Here is a 16,163-nt window from a genome sequence, read left to right on the forward strand (position 1 = left end):
AAGACAACTCATCCTCTACTACCTTGCCAACATGATTGATCTAGTGTATTGGAAACTTTGTGCACGATTTTAAGGGAAATTAGCTACGCTTCATCGAAAGACCGTTTTCAAACGACAGCATTAAAATAAACTCAAAACCGTGTTGGTTCGAGAGCGACCCGAACCGATTGCACGTCTTTCATAATAGTTGTCGTGTTTCGAAATGTTTTCCTCGTCACAGCACACAAATAGATGCCTTTGGCAGCGAAGAGTGAATCCTTTCATCTCTAATGCTTCCTTCTGTGGCCAAAGCAACGATGAGTGGCAATGTGTCCCATTTTCACCGAATACCCCCAATATTAGACGAGCCTGTACGGTGCCGATCCTTTTGCTAACCATGCGAGCGAAGATAATCCTCCTTCGGCCAACAGCTGGTGGAAAGTGCAATATCAAGGAAATCAAAGAAAAGCGTTCCAAAATGGTAGAGATTTTTCCCTTTTTCCTAGCGAGTCTGCACCGAAACAGTGGATGCGCTCAGCTAATCTGTTTCATTAGAAAACGGAACTGGCACTAAGGTGGTGTTCTATACGTTAACATCAGTATTTCAACTTAAATATGCAAATTATAATACGAATGTTTCCTTTTAAACAAAATTTGTAAGTATTTGCATAATGGAGAGGATTGAAAATTTCTCAACTATATTTCAAAAGGCAGACCAAAACCGAAAATACTGTTATTTCAATGATAAACAAATTTTGAAAGTTTGTTAATTTTGTTAAATTCGAAAAATGTTAGAAATAAACTGTGAGAGAATCACATCCCGCCTTGTGTCTCACACTGTCAATTCACCCGAAACCGGCGACATCGCTTGGGAAAATCTTTTTCGAGCCTCATTAAACACGATCGTCGTCGGCGAACCCCATCATCGAACCATTTCCCCGTATGGGGACGGTCGGGATGTTGGGAAAATGTGAAAATTTTCCATTTGCTTAATCAAACACGAGTTTAATTAATAACTTCTGTTTCACTGATCAAAGTAAACCCGTGGCAACACAACCCGTCCAGCTATCTAACCGTGATTTCGTTGCAACCAGTTTCCGAAAGGCGTGTGTGAATTTTCCTTCGAGTATCATGGGTGGTTTTTTTGCAAACTGAATGAATTTGCAAAATCGGCAAAGATCTGTCGTGATTCCTCAAACACACGCACTCGTTTGGAAAAAAGGGAGAAAAACAACAAAATTAGAACGGTATGCTGATATGCTCCAGCGCTTACCTCGTCAGCGGCCCATAGCGGTCCCATTTTACGCGGCTTTATCCTTTTCCGTACTCGTATTAGCTCAAGTGATGTAAGTACTGGCACGATGACTACATGCGGCTTACGTTCTAAAGTAAGCGCACGCACGAAATACGGCAGAACGCCTCTAAACAAATATTGAACTTACTTCCGTCGAGTCGTGTTCAGTACGAAAATAATGTGTGGAATATTTGTAAACATTATCTAATTCGATATCTATTTTTTCCCTCTGCTGATAGTTTTGTCTATCGTGGTTTAGATGAAAAACCAATACTTTTACTTATGATACCATCAACATTTTGCTCTCAGAAAAGCTTCGAAGTAGTATAAACTTCGTTCTTCTTTAGCGTTTTGCTAGAAAAAGTAGGGAACCAAAACAGGTGAATCAGTTGCATCTTGTTAAACTTGGGAAACTCCTGAATTTCCACGTTCAAAGTCTGCGCTTCTGGGAAGAAAAAAAAGCCACACCATGGGAGTACTTTTCCTCACCATTTCGTTCCTTTGAATACCCGCGAACGATCAATTTATCTCTATTATTTCAAGATTAAACTTACCGTTGGTAACTTTATCGTAGCACTTGAGGAATGTTAAACCTTATGCCTTTTTTGTATGCTGATTTTGTAGTAAGAAACGGGAAATGTAATCACATTAGTGAAATAACTACATAGTAACTGCAATGCATTTGTAAATAAGTGAAAATACTATAAATCAAACCATACAATTAAAAAATGAGGATCTAGAAAAAATACAAAAGTACTAAAACGACCCCAAAATTTGTCAAAAATGACTCAATTAAAAAAGAGGAAATGTGTAGTACATTATTTTCTATGTTTAATTGCTGATGATGTTTTCACGCGTTTAAATACAATTTTTAAAGTTCTCGTCAAATAATCAGACGCATCTTCAAGTGTTATATCCAGCGCTGCTTTCCTTATCAACCTATCCGAAGCGAATGTGCTATAATTCGATTGTTTGCCCATTATTTATCGCTAACAGCCGTCAATTGCCAGAAGTGTGAGCGAAGTTGCTCGCATGCAAATGTTACAACTGTTTTGCAACACTTTTGTCTCTACCTCCGGTTGCACCACAATGCAACTGCATTGTTATTTTGCAGCCCTTTTTCCCTTTGCGGCAACGACAGTTACGGCACGGGACGGGAGATGTATTATATTCACACCTGAACCCTGGTCCTGGTGTGGCCGTTTGTGCCTTCAAACCATCCGAATCCCATTTATCTCATTGTTGCCAGCGAATAACTTCGCTTCTCGAAGCTCGGGCACGGTAGGTTGCAAGGATTCGAAGCAGGATTGACGGTGGCAAAAATCACTTCACTTTCCACTATCCCTGGCATGCCGCGCACTACAGCAAACGGGGGAGAAAACCACCACAACCCATCCTGGCTGTGGAGGATGGTGGATTTTCACGCTAGCTGACTGGTCGAGACACGACGAAGCGAACTTTCACAATAAATTGCATTCGTTCCTTCGAGTAACAAACCATAAATCTCGCCGATTTCTTTTTCAGCTTTTTTTATTTTGTCGCGCTCGAACGCTCGCGCACTCCTTTGCGAAAGCTCCACCGTCATCCTTAAGGTGTCGTTCAATTCCCTTAGACAGTTGTAAGCCCGGGTACGAGGGAAAACGATGGAAAAAACACCACCACAATGATGCGATGCGGTACGGGAACGGCGAGCGAATGGAAAACATCCAAACCATCGATTCGCCCGCTTTTTGTGTTGCCACCTGATGTCTCGACCGGGTGCTACGAAGTGCTCTCGACCCTTTCCCCACGTGGCCTTATCGAAAGCGGCAAAGCGGCAGCACGGTCGGTCCGAACCGGTTGGCAGGAAGTAAAATATTTGTAAAAATCCCTTTCCCTGGACTCTCTCGAGGAATGAGCGGATAAAAAGGTTGAATACGAAGCATCTTGCAAAGGTATGCGGAAGGCAATGGGGAAGTAGGGGATCTTTGCTACGAGAATCCTTAGTTTACCTTAAATTTTTACCACAGCGCTTAAATACATCAGATTTCCTCTTTCAAGCAATACACGAAAAAGCGTACTTCGTGCAGTGCTCGATTTTTTCTACTCTCCTGCAAGCAAGCAAGAAGAACTTACTACAAAAGCATGATTGAGTGAGGGATGTGATATGCAGTCGTAGGTGTTGAGCGTAGAAAATAAGCTGAAGCTTAAAAGCAATACCGGGAATGTCTGAGATCGGGATTTGAAGAAATTTTAGAATTTTCACTGCACAAAATACAAAATATGAGGAAGTCACTTATACTCTTTTTAAAGATAAAGTCGTAATTGGAGTAGGACTTAAGACTTTACTTTCTGGAGTTAAAATCGTTAGCAACATTCTAATTATTAGCAGTTTAGAAAAAAAATTTCGTCTCTTTTCGTCCCAAATCATGGAAAATTGAAAATATAATTTTAGCTGCTTTCCTTTCCTACTAGCTTTTCCGATTAGTTAGTTCGTAAAATGTTCGTCCCGTTCCCTCGTATCTATCGTATCAACAACGTAAAGATGTCTAACTTTCTGACAGTGGTTGATGGCATTTACATACATTTCGCACATATATACTTTATCTCGCAAAGTATTTTCACATCCCATTTGCAGCTGGATTCGAAAGAAAAGTTGCATCTTACAGGAAAATAAATATTTGAAAATCGAATGAAATATTTAACTACTACTACACTACCGATGCTGCTATCGCATACCGTTCCAGGACAACCGAAGCGTGTGTTTGCAACTGTGGTAGGAAAAGTTTTGCATCCCGCGTAACACATGCACGTGGGCACGTGTGCTCGTCCGATTGCATTCGTGTTGAAAATGTGCATTAGATTTTAATGGTTTGCAATGTAAACGCCATCGAGAACTGGCTCGGCGTGGGAGACTGACAGAGCGGAGTAAATGTTCCTCGCAAAACATGGCCAACTTGAAGATTTTCTGTCACGATTCTGGGTATTTCTTTTACATTTCTGCCAGCTTGCTAAATTGTTACACAGGGAAAAAGTTTTTCCGAACGTCACATAACTTACGATTTTTCAAAATTACACTTTTTCTTTTTTTTTGTGTGTGCGGGTCGAGCAGGAGGGCGGGCGTGAGAAGGGTTGAAGCAATTGAACGTCTTGCATGGAACCGTGCAGTCGTTGCATATGTGTGACATGTGTGACTTTCTTTCAGTTTTGCGCAAAAAGAAACCGATTGGATTCAGAAACGTTGAATGAAGCTATAATTAATGACACTGAAACTCTGGAACGTTTCTCTCTTCGGCATCTCTTTCGCGACCCTCTTTCCGATTTCCATTCAGCAGAAAACACCCGTCAGGTAATGGTTCGGTGCAGTTGCATATCTGCAGGCTGCAATATTCGACTGTGACGATTATTATTAATCATCTCTACAGCGTACGTGAGCCGTCAATGGCTGATTGCTTGCCTGTTCTATTGGGATACCCGGTGCAATGCCACTTTTTCTCAGAAATGAAATTGGAAAAACTACCAACATCCGCTTGAAGAACATGTTGGAAATGTATGAAATGAAAGGGGTTGCTTCTTATAAAACTGGAAAGCATTAAAAATTAATAAAAATCAAACACAGTAAGCTTTCCTGTTTTGTACGGAATTGTTTTTACTTACAGGCATTAACCCTTAATAGCAATCATATGTTACTAAAATTCCAGCTTTAATCTTTAATTTAATAATATATAAACGAAATGGATCAAATCTACCATCAGTTTCGTAAAATACATTCATCATAATTTTCTGCAAATATGACATGAAATTCTTTGAAATCCAATACCAAGTTGTATAATTTTTTCCGAACAGTAACACCCTGCCTGTGCATTTTCCGGACATGGATAAGAGCGCTAGTAAATGTACCCAAACATGGCGGCTTCCTTTTCCAATTGCGAAACGTGTGGAACATCTTCCACGGCAGCATGTTTTACCGTTTTGATCCGTTCACGAGAACAGCCCACGGATGGAGTGTTTCGACGAAAAGCCGAACCCGCTAGTCGTAATCGTTAAAAATAAATTCTAATTTTCCACCAGGGAACTAAACGAACCGGGACCGAATCTGAGAGGCCGCACACAAAACGAGCGCCGCAGCTACATCAATTTATTTTCATTTTGGCGAAAATTACCACCAGAGCCGTACGCCGGCATTCGGCAACATTTACAAGATGCGCCACTTGACACATGCACATCCGAATGCAACCTCACCGGGGCTTCTTGGGATGGATCCGGCTGTTTTGTTTCACTCTCCAAAAAGTGTGTTGGAGACACATTTCAACCTTACTCGGAGCGTTTTATAAGATGCGATGGGAGAAACGCGAAATTAACGAGCTGCATCGTGAGCATGCACCGCGTAGATGCAGTTTATGTTTATGTTGGCTTTCGGGAAACTGGTTCGAGTGAATTTTAATCACCCTTGAAGGGGAAATAAACAGGAAATGGTTTCGAAATTTCGGGCCCCATTAGAGACACCTTTCTGTCGAGGTGAGATCTCGTTTCCACGGGTACACGTTGAGTGATGTCGCTGTTCTTACACAACGAAGGCAACGCGCGTGTATGTAACGAGCTGCGAATATTCAAATATTTCTCCAATAAAAATGGAGGTCCTATTCCTCACCGTCCGTGCAGTGAGTGGGCAGGTGGCTTCAGGGTGTTAAATGGGGCCATTTCGGGTCGGCCCAACGATGGATAAAGATGATGATGAACCAACGGTTTCACTTTTATTTATTGCACATAAATGCCACACAAAAACAGAATCCCGGCCTAGCGCGACTATAAACCCACCGCTATAACGCGCTGTTGGCGGGTGGAACTGCGTGGATGATCGTTTGAATCAATCGATATTAATATTCCAGTATTGTAAATTCGATCCACCTATTCGACCGTGGTAGCACCAGCAGCAGTTGTAACAGTAGTAGTAATAGTAGTAATATTTGTGATCGAAACAACGATCTTCTTGGTATCAATTCCAGTGCTTACAAAATCCTCCACTCATCAGAATACACCATTTTCCAGCGATAATTGAATAATTAAGTGTATTTATTTTCATTCCGCTTCCTAATCAAATTTGGTCTCAAAGCCAAACAAATAATTATCGCTTGAAAGCTGAGATGTTGCTAGGAAATTAACTCAAGCAAGCGCCTTCCATTCTGCAAAAGCATCTTTTACTCATCGCCTATCCCCTATCGCTTTGGCGATCATAAAACATCGCCTCGGAATCGCTAACAAATGCGGTCGATTTATATTCATATCGCCTCAAACAGACAACATCACTAATAGCTTCCCCTGTTCGGTGCGATCCTTATCGCACCTTCGCCATCTAATCTTGTATTTCGAGGTGGTTTAGTTTTCCTTTGCGGTATCTTAATCCAATCGAGTCTGTTTTCTTTTTCCACCCCTTCTTCAACCCGATCTATTACGACCTTGCGATCGCTGTGTGTCGGGATGAGCCATAGTTTGACGATGCTTAAATTTAACAGCACATCCAGCGCGCACTATTTCGGCCCAGCTCAAACAGGATTCGAAATAGTTGTTTGGTTTTCTCACCTACGGCAACCGTTCCCCGTTACTGCGTCCAAAACACCCGAACTGCATACAATTCGAATCAATTAACATCCATAATCCCGCATTTTCAAAAATCGTGTCACCTTTCGGTTTGGCTCGTTCGCAAGGCTTTTCGGTGGGCCACCTGTGGGTGATCCCCGGTCTGAGTCGGCAGGTAGCATGAAACACGGCCACTACTCGGCAATCGGGTTTGCTATGCTAACAGAAAAACACACTAATTCACCCATCTTCGAAATTGGTAGCAGTTTGCATAATTTTACTCTCACTCTCTCACCATATGCTCCAGGATGAAAGGCCAGCTGGCACGATTGTAGAAAGCTTCATCGAAAAGCGCCAAGTGGCAAACATAGTGTGACGTACATAAATTGCCGATCGAAACTCTATTATCGATTCGGCAAGTGGTGAAGCCATTAATCGTGTGCTCTTGTTATCTGTTACCGGGAAAGAGAGAGAGAGAGTTATCATAAATTCTAATAACGTATTTTATGTTTTACCGTTTATAAATCTTTCAAGCTTTTTGACTTGCATTTCGAGAAACTTTCTCATTTTCAACTTTTCAATCCGCCTCACGATCCTGTAATGAACATCGGAGTCATGTAAATAGTATGAATAGCTCACAATTCTGTAGTAAATCTGAATTGTTGAAGAACCGCGAAATTAGTTCATTATACATCGTATGACTTCCAGAGCTATACGTGTAGCTTAATATTGTAACTTGAGATTAGTGATCTATGGGATAAGCAAACACCAAGATTTTGGTTCCCTTCTAAACCATTGGTTTAGGGTTTCTATTCCTTGGTTTCATCTAAATAAATCAAATGTGAGGTTATTTGCAATATACTGCTGTAGACTGTCCTCTGTTCATAGGATCTTTATCTGCAGCTCCCTCTATCGGAAACACGCGGTATTATCCTGTCAGCCAGGTAATGCCGAGGTTAATCGCTATTACTTACTTTTCTATATCTTCAAGTTGCTGTTCCTTGCAATCTAGCTACAGCACTGCTCTTTCACAATTTTACTATCATTTAATCACGAAGATCGAGGTTAGAACATATTGCTTACAGCACAAATTGGGTATAATACAAACCCATTACGCCTTGGAGGTAATGGTAATTCCCCCATGTGAACCTAAGAGCGCATCACACCATAGAATGGATCAAGTAAAGGTTCTTTCCAGAGATTCTTCTAAATGACAACTTTTGCCATTTGCCGGGGGCTCATTTAACCGTTTGCTTATGCAACATCAAATTACCAGCGCGTGTTTCGATCGGGACAACAATTTCAGCCGAGTTAGCGCGTTCTAGCTGGCCATTTCGGTCAAACACGTGAATGGAAGTAGTGAAGTGAATCTTGTCAAACAATACAATCCTGGCAGGAAACACAAGGTGAAACGAAACGTGCAAACATCGCTGAACCGAACGCTGAAAAGCCAACCAGACAAACCCGGCACCACGCTCGAAAAACCCTGCGCCCAACGGTTCCCGAAGCGCGGGAAGCGAACGGGGAATGTTTTCACTACTGACTCGACAATTTAAATATTTTCAACTAATTATGAACAAATATTTGATCGAGTCAAAACACAGCACGCCGGTTGCCGGTCAGCATGTGGGCCTTCGGGTATTTCTTCGAAGGTTCCATTCCCCGCACCGAAGCTAATGGAGCCGCCCGGGACTTTGAAACGAGCGCGAGCATGACGCGAGCTTCGTGCGGTGGGAGATGGGAAGGAATTAAAATAGTTCCTACGGCAACAGGCCTACAGGTTTTTGCTTTGATCGTCCGCGGTTGGATTTGAGCGCGGAGATGAGTGCAGAAACGAGTGGAACGAGTCAGTTAACTGTCCGATTAGCGAGGCTCGGGTCCTTGCCGATAGTGAGCTTTTGGTAGTCCAGCTTTTTACGAAGGTTTTGCCAACGATGCTGAAAGAGAGGCCCACCCCACTCAACGCACGTCAGCGATGCGAATATTTTTTGATGCGATCGTTATTTTACGTTTAAACTTGATCCTCATTTTTTCCGCCTCGTCTTTATCGTCCGAATGCTTGTGAATGGTGATTTGGGAAATTGTTTTTAAATGGACCACTCACATTCGCTTCGAAGTGAGCTTATCGCGTACGGTTTGCTTTCCAGCAGCCTCTCATTCCCTGATTCCATAATCGGGCTGTTTGTTTGGTTGGTTAATGGTGAGAAAATAGTTTGCCGTTTTAATGCAACTTCCGCCGACTTGCGTCCTTTGGGGATTTTTTTTAAATCCAGGCAGCTACGCGCCTACCAAGTTCTCCCAAACCAACCAAGCCAATAATTTACGTTCATTTGGCAACAAAATTAAAACCCTTGTTTTCGACATGTTACAGCACCAATAAATACAATTCCTAATTTCGGTGCATTATTAGTCGCACTGGCAAATGAATTTACTGCAGTGAAAACCAACAACCAAACAACCCCCTCCAGCAACAATCCACCAGTACTCACCCTGTGTACGGGAATAGCTTACGATCGGAAATATCTTGTTCGGTTTCGTTGTGTTTTCACGTTTCCCGTCTTATCAAACACGTAATCATAATTTATCGATCACAACAGGGTCCCCCATTTCCGAGTTCATTGGAGATTTCTTTTATCTACCCTCTCCCAGTTTTTTTGTGAAATCTCGTGCATGAGCCAGAGAGGCAAAAAAAACTGGACAAGGTCGAATACGTGTAGCGGGGGGTCGACTCACAGATCAACACATAGCCGTGTCTTGAGGAAACGCACCATAATCCACGATCAGCCACGAAAGCAAGAGTGGAACACGCCGAAGTAGAAGAAGAAAACAAACCCCGCATCCTGGCATGGATGCTATGATGGGGGATGAAATAAATTCCGATAATCAACATCGATCGGGTGTGGGTTTTTAGTGTGTATGTGTGTGTATGTTTGTATGCATGTTGTCTGCTGTTTTCTCCATTGTGTTTTGTAGCGTTTGATACATCTTCCCGAACCATTCACACCTTCGCTCTTCATGTTTCTGTTGCCGTATGGTTTGTTTTAAAATGTTCATGAAAACATTAAAATTAATATTCATATAAATTGATGTAAAAGCAACTCCTTGCGTTGAACGGTGGTAAAGGGTGGAAACGGGAGTGCATGTGTTTTGTTGACGCCGCATGTCTTCGCAGCGTAAGCGTACATCACTCACGCCACCGTCTCGAGCACCATCGGGATGGGGGTGGCAAATGGGCGAATCTTGCACTCTGCCATCCCAATGTATCTGTACAGAATTATGAAACGCAAAACATGTTACCTGCACGTACGTCTGACGTCGTACCGAAACCCGTCACATCAGGCTATTCAACGTCTGAGATGCATTAAAAATGACGAGTATTGTTAATATGCAAATTGCATTGTTGTTGCTACAGTGGGTGAATATAATGTATTGATGCAACTGTTGATCTCTTTTCGTGTTTCCTTTCCTTCTGGTCTCGTTCAAGCCAGCGTCTCTGGTTTCGTTTAAGCAGTAGAAACAGGTACACCATTACAGGGAATTGTTTCGTTCGCTGTAAATGTGGTCGATTGGGAAGCAAACACAACCTCTTGACTGCTCGATGGGAAAATGCAACACTGCGATACGATTTTGGTGCCAGATTTTGCACCGAAAGGTGTTGCCGAGTGGGTTTTTCTTTTGAGATAAAAGGTGTGGAGAAAAGAGGTATAATTCTTTGTTCAAGTTGTTTAAGTAGTATTGCAATTTGTTACTAAAAATTGCAATAAGTAAAATAAGCTAATTTATTGTGAATTTTGTCTTTAATCAAAAAATTAGTTTAATTAATTTTATTTAATTTTTTTTAACGAAAGAAAGGCCAGACCGATTTATTTCTTTTTGGTTGTAATTACTTTTTGAATACTTTATTTATATTTTATGTATTTATTCAATCATCTTTTTATTTATTCTGCGTCATTCAATACTAAACGAAAAGAAATCTTCAAAAAACGAGCTTAATAACTCAAATAATGTAATTTTCATGCGTTAAACAATTTCGCTACTTCTTTTGCCTCTAGGGCGATAATGGCAAGGCTTCTCTTACATTTTTGGAATTAGTCTCTTGTAAAGGTGCAATGCAATATCATGCATCTTGCTGGACATTGTCCGACAGCTAAGAAAACTGACCGTACGGTCCCAACCATTGCCATGTGACTTCTCTCACCAGCCGTACCGTAGCAACCCCTTAAAGGCATGCAAAAGTGCAAAAGAAAACAAGCCCCGGTACCAGGTCCGGCACCGTGCGTCCGCATGGCTGTGTGTTGCATGTGAACGGAAACACCACATTTTATAAACAAGATGTAATAAATTAAAACGACAGAAATTTATTATCTTAATAGCCATATTTAAGAACTACTTTAAATATATTAAAACGCCTTCTGTGATATGGAATTTCATCTCAATATCGCGTCGATCTTTCGGATGCGGTAGGCCAGGGATCACTGGCCGGTGGCAGCAATCCACCCGGTTGTGTTTTTTTTTTTGTTTTGTTTTTTTGCGGTTCATGCGGCTTACGTTACGATGCATTACACCCTCCTCTGTTTCCCGCTCCACGCAAAAGAAGGGGCGCGATGACCCAACATTCGGTTGACACAACACCATTCAACAAGCGAACCGGGGCCAGTCTTCGTTCGCTAGCTTTTCCTCGCCGTGTGTTTGTTTTGTTGCTAGAAGTGTGGAGCCATAATTTACTCGAAATCATAAAACTCCACACACTATGTCACCGACGCGAAGGAACGATGCCCACGGCCGGAAGAAAAAGGAAGAGACCCACACGAGCTGCGAAGACACTTCGTGTTTTTTTTTTGGGGGGCCAGAATGGAAAATACTTGTCACTCGGTGTTGGCTTTGAAGCCGGAGGCTACCTTTTGGCCCGGGTTCCAGCACTGTGGTTGTGGGGAAGATACCGATACACATTAATATCACTCAACGGCATCACTTCAAACGAGGAAGACGCCGAAAACCGGAACCGGACAGCGAAACGATGGACTGGGGGGTCAGGGTCTGGCGGGCAGGTTGGCTGACACCCGAAAGGGGGACGTTAAATTAAATTCTAATGTCACAGGCGGACGATTCCATAAATAAAACCCGATCGCATCATGTTTGCTGTTTTACAACGGGGCAAACAGTTCTTCTTAGGGGCCTCGTCGTTCTTATCGGGGCGACGGTTGCCACATGCTTCGCTAATGTATTTTTTTTCCTTGCCCGAGCAGCATGTTGACACACACGCACATCATCGGACCAACGATATATTTATGTACAAATGTGTGGGGAACTAATTGCGAGTCTAGAAAGAAACCCACCATTATACATCAGTGATATGATGTGATTTTCTTTCTTGTAGTTGTTTTTACTATACTCTAGGATGACGCGATCGGTCGCTAGACGATCGTTCTATGGGTGACGGTTGTGGTGATAAACGATCGCCAACCTCATTTGAATGAGGATCCACCGATCTGTCTGTCCGGCCAGAATCAAGTCATTCGGATCGTTTCAAAGTGGAGTTTGACGCCTCGACACGGTCCGGTACCGGAACGTGTCAAAAAAGACATAATTTACACTATTTATTGCGGTTAGAAGTGGAGAACCGATGGTGGTTGGCAGATAAAAAAGCACCAATTTTAAAACTTTTGTTATCGATTGACATCGGCATCAGGCAGATTCTTGGACATTGTGCACCTTTGTGAAGAAGCACCAGGCAATGATTTGAGGATAAAAGTTGATGAAAGTGGAAATATTTTGCAATTTCAATTCCAAATGCGCTCCTAATTTATTCCCGTTTTTATTAACCAAAGAATTAATGCTAATATATTCAAATTTCATATATTTGTATGAAATAACTTCAAGGAATTGTCTAAACAACATGTTTGGGTTGTAAAAGTTTCAAAATGTGTAGCTCAATAGGAATAGACGATCGCTTCTCCCGCCAGCAGTTGTGATTTTTTTGTTGAACTTCTTCAATTTTATTTTCAATAGCTCAGTTATACTACAGGTTAATTAGAATACTAAAAATAGAAAAGATTTAGTATACTTAAATAAATCTTACCTCATGTAAAAAAATGTATTTTCTAATTGTTTTAGCATTCCGTGGTACTTTCGTAAATTGTTGTATCTTTTTCTCCGACCCAAACAAATCAAAAGCACACAAGTTCGTGTCTGTTCAGGAAAGGTTTTCAAGTACGCACTTATTCGCACGCCCCGTATTCTGAAATGCAATGTGTTGTTTCGCGCAAATTTTATGTCGCCAGAAAATGTTCACGGCTCGGATCCTTATCATTCGCTTGTCGTTCGAATTCGCATTTCTTTTCGCCGTTCTTTCTCTGCCTAAAATAAGCTTTGCACACCTAAAGAACTTCACACGAATGTCTCCTATCGGACCGAGGCTGTCAATTAAAACATGCCCTAATTAATATCGGTACCAGTGTCAATAAATTTAAACCAACGGCAACAACACGTGCGTGTTGAACACGCTTTGTGCTGACTCAATTTGAAACGAATTGGAACCTTGTTTTTTGGTTGTTGGGGCTGTGTCGTGAGTGCTGCTGCATTCAATGCACACACACACACACACTCGCGAACAGGGTATCATTTCGAGATCATAACACGCATTCGCATTCATTGTGCGGTGACCTGCTGAGATCGCGGCTGCGATCGTCTATGATCTAACCGTCGTGTGGTTCGCGTTGACGTTCAACATTCACTTTCGCTCGTCCGAAACTGCACTGGGCTACACGCCACACAATACCCATTAATCATCTAACCTCTAGAGCTGAGAGTCGCGAGTGTGTGTGTGTGTGTGTGTGTGTGTGTGTGCGGTGAGTTCGTCGCAGTCGACGAAGTCTTTTTGAAGGCTCCAAAAACTGTGCGTCGTCGGTCAGCGAGACGTGTTGTCAGCCGTCTTTGCAACCAGGGCGCATTTGTTTGCCTGCGTTCGGTTGTGGTTTCGATTGGTTACTGGCACATACCACCCCGAAGGCGAAGATCGCTCAATGAGGTGAGATTTTTTTTTCGTCTCCGGATTTCCAAGGGAGTTCCATCGAAAGTTCACAGGGGCCACGCAATACCCGAAAGGTGTGACCCATTGCGTTCGAAAAGCCGTGAAGAATTTTAATCGGTTTTCTTTTGTGTGACTAAACTATATTGCTCTATCTTGACATCAGCCCGTAGCCCAGGCTCGAACTTTGAGCTTAATGAGGATTACGTCAGATCAATCGTCTGGGCTTTTTTTGGTTGGAGGGGACATTTTTTTCCTCACGAATTGACCTGCCACGGGTAATGCATCCCCCGAACCCGTTGACCCCATTAGCGCAGTGTGGAACGAAGGTGTCGGTTCCCATGTAATCGGGCCCCGCTTACATGTGTCAAGATCGAGCGAGGATTTTTTTTTCCAGCTCACTGTTGATGTGTGTTGACTCCTTTCCACTCGAGTGTTACTGACACGGCGGACAAGTTTTGCACCCGTCCAGGAGGTGCGAATTGATGTGACCATGTGAGTTCGGGGGGGTGTTAGTTGCCAAAGCTGTCAAACCCTACCAAGTGGTTGCTGGCATAACCATAAATTGCAGAAATTAATGTGAGTTTTCTAATCGCCTCAACCACCGCGACACTTGGTTTGGACGCAAACGGAACCATGCGCTGAATTCCGGTATCTTACAAAGTTAGCACAGTGTGTTTAAAATTTACAGTAACATTTTCAATTTGTACTTCCCCAAAAGTACCACCCGGCACGGGGCGGGTAACATAAAGTAAAGTTTAACTTCATTCCTTGGTTGGAGCAAACGCATGCCCGCTTGGCACGGGGGAAAGTTTTAATTAATATTTCGCACAAAACCACACTCCCGACTCCATTTTGGAATTCCTGGCCAACGATTCCTTCCCAGCAGTTGATCATTGAAAGGTGTTGCAGGTTGAAACTTTTGCTTATCGAACACTATCTTGCAAACCCGTCGGTAAAAGATACCGATACAGTTGTGTTCGAAATTTTACTAGAATTAAATTCTTAAGTGTATACTTTATTTATCTCCTTAACACGTTAATATCAAATGTACAAAAGTATCCACAATCAGACGCCAGCGTTGGCATTTTTTATGATTACGATTGTAAAAGTCCAGTTGTATAAAGCAAAAATGTAAGTTTCTCAATGACACCTCCTAATAATAAACTACACCCTTCCGGTCTCACCGCGTTAGAATCTGTTTTGAGTTTTGCTTTTCAGCAGTTTGATTGAGCAGTCTTTGCACCGTAAATAAATAGTCTCCTAATAATCGCTTTGATTTTATTGTTAATCAATAGTTTCAAATAGCAGCAAATATTATGTACACAGTCGTAGCTAAGAAAAGATCCGCCGAAAGCCGATGCAGTTGCTGAAATAGTTATAAATACACCAATTTCTGACAAAATAAATACCTCACCACAGTGTGAAGAAAAAACGTTGCTTCTAAGCGCGACATTCTAGCGAGAGATTTACACTTTCAACGTCATCGCAAAAACAGTTGCTATACATCGCACTGCGGATGGCTGTAGAGAAATAACTTTTGAGCTATTGTACACTTCTGCAAGACGAGTTTAAAGCGGTTTTTGTTACGAGCTATTTAATTTATAAGTTTTCCCCTATTGGCTTTAGAGCCAAATGCGTATACTTCAATTGCACCCAAGAGCTCAAGTGTACTCTCATATTCTTATCGTCGTTACGATGACGGTTGAAGCTCCCTACTTAGTGAAAATCTTCAACTGTCAACTGTCCAGCTGCGTTATACACACGGTTTCCAACCCATTAGATTGGACCAGCAGTACGGTACGATCTTTTTTGTTGGGAGCGCAATTATCCACTCAATCTCACCCAAAAGGCGTTAAACAGCAGCGTTCATATGGGTTTAGCGCTACGGTTCTAGCTCAACTTGGAAGCTGTGTCGGGTCTGTTGGAAGCTTCAGTAGCGGAAGATTACGGTGCTATAAAATTTATTAAATTAATTGATTTGAGTTGCGCCTGCGAGACGCGCTGATGGAGTGCTCCTTTACCTCGTAAAAGTACTCGCCACGCATGAATGGGCTCGACTGTGTTGGGTTCGCTTTGGGGTGAGAACATTCCATTCCAATACGCAAGGCCTCTACCGAACGGTACACGGTTGGAAGGGGATTTTGGGGGTTCTCTGACTTCTGGAATTTTTGGAAGCTATTTGGAAGCTGGTCTTGCCACCACTACCGTTGCCACTGCGCGTGGTGATTGTCGTCGAGTGGCAGCTGTGATGGAAAAGATTGAACCACCAGATATTACTAGCGCGCGAGTGATTGAAACCCGTAA

Source organism: Anopheles marshallii, chromosome 2, assembly GCF_943734725.1.
Source record: "Anopheles marshallii chromosome 2, idAnoMarsDA_429_01, whole genome shotgun sequence".
Classification (NCBI taxonomy): domain Eukaryota; kingdom Metazoa; phylum Arthropoda; class Insecta; order Diptera; family Culicidae; genus Anopheles; species Anopheles marshallii.